A 1,985-nucleotide genomic window follows, 5' to 3' on the forward strand; every position below is an offset into this window, starting at 1 on the left:
GGCCGGGCAAGCAGCGCCGGGCCGGGCCGTGCCGTGCCGGGCTGTGCTGTGCCGTGCCGTGCCGCGCCGCACCGCACCGCACCGCCCCGCGCCGTGCAGAAGGCCGGGGAGGTCCGCCGTGCTGCGAAGCTGCTGGCGGGGCGTGGCTGGGAACCTCGGAGCGAGCCCCTGCTCCCGGCTCTCGGAGCGGGTGGCACCGGCGTGCCGAGGGGCAGCGGGTAATGAAAGTTGGGCTGTGGGTCCGGCGGCCGCGGCCGAGCAGAGGATCGGGTTTTGTCAATCCGTAGGCCCCAAAATAACCCGGCGAAGCAGGAGGCAGCGCCGGCACTCTCCTAAATAATGTGCGGCTTCTATTCGACCTAACCCGGCCCTGACATACGCCGGTGTCAGGCAGTTTAAACGCAGTAGGAAGAAAGAGCAGGTGAGGGGGCCGTGAAACCACGAGGAGCTGCAGTGAGCGGGACAAAGCCCCACAGGAAAAGGAAAAGGGTTTGGCAGAGTAACAGGAGCTGCGGGGACCGCAGAGAGGAGACTCCATGGAGGGAAGCGAGTGAAGGAGACTCACTGTCAGCAGCCACTCGAGGAGCTCTGGGATGACGTGTGTGCTCTGATCCACCCAGCTTGAGCCTTGCTGGCTTGCAGTAGATGTCAAGTGAATGCTGTGTATCCTGTACTTCTGTGCAGTACAGCTCAAAACAGTGTGTTGAGGTGCAGCACTCGGCAAACTCTGCACTAAGCTCTAGCAGCTGTCCTTCCTGGGCTATAAGGTTCATCTGTACTGTGGCCCAGCGGGCAAGCAGAGCAGAAACCTTGGTTTGCTGGGCTGGGCAAGGGCACTCAGCTGCTGTTCACCTCTTCTCAGTACAGAAATCCATCCTAAAGCCAAAGAGGGCCAGAGAAAGGAGCCAATGTGCAGACCTGGGAGTAGAAAAGCAAAATGTGTCCTTTGGTTAGTAACTGAAAATGAGCTATGTGAATGTTCTGCCCATGCTCTGCCAAAGTCTCTTGTGATTTTGGGGGCATCGTTTGGTTTTTTTTTCAGCACTGAAGAACATACACCCATATTGTTGCTCCTCACAGGCTGTTGTGAGGGCAGGGATTGTGATGTACTCTAGTAAGAGGGCTTCATCTGTGCAATTAAAGCAGCTCACTCTTAGCATCTCTCTATATAGATCTGGATTTAAAATTAACAGATGCAGCAGGACTTACAGGAATGTCAGGCACTGCTGGTACTATGTGAGGGCTGTAACAGGAGAAACAGAGCGCACCAAGGCCACAAACATCCATCATATGCGTACAGAAAATGGAAAGGAAAACCAGACCGGATTATGAGAAAGGCAGAAGGAGGACTGAGAGGACAAGGTCATGTCATACCCATGAATCCAAGGTGAATGAGATCCGGAAGTGCCTAGTCCAACTGAAAAAAAAAAAAAACAACCAAAAAACAACAAAATAACAACAACAAAATCTGAAAGAACTGGAAAAGCTGGGAACTAGAACCAGATAGCGTACAGGTCAGTAATTGCTTTGTTCATTGCTCTTAAAGGAAGGACAACATAATAGTAGAGGCAGAAGGAAGTGGTTTAAAGACAACGTTTGAGTCCAGAACATAACGTGAACAGGTTTTTAATCCAAGGTTAATGGGAATTGCTCTTTAAATCCAGAATATGAGGTATGTCTGAAGTACCAGGCCAGGCGTTCCTCTAGTAAGCTTTGTGTTGAAGTTAATGTGGCTGAATTCTTTGGACTTGCAACATTGTTAAGCCAGACCAAATGAGAAAAGAGTCAAGCCTGTTATTTTCAAACACTTTAGAAATGCAAGCAATTATATCCTGCTGGGGAGAAGCTGAGGAGGTAAAAGACCATTTTAATTTGTTGTGTACTCCTTCAGCAAACATCGTGGAGATGAATGTCACAGACTCCATCATTCAATGATTCTAACTCAACACTCAGACCATGAAACCAGTAAGAAAAGGACCAAGGTA

Source organism: Lagopus leucura, unplaced genomic scaffold (genome assembly GCF_019238085.1).
Source record: "Lagopus leucura isolate 7727_CA_CO unplaced genomic scaffold, USGS_WTPT01 Super-Scaffold_73, whole genome shotgun sequence".
Classification (NCBI taxonomy): Eukaryota; Metazoa; Chordata; class Aves; order Galliformes; family Phasianidae; genus Lagopus; species Lagopus leucura.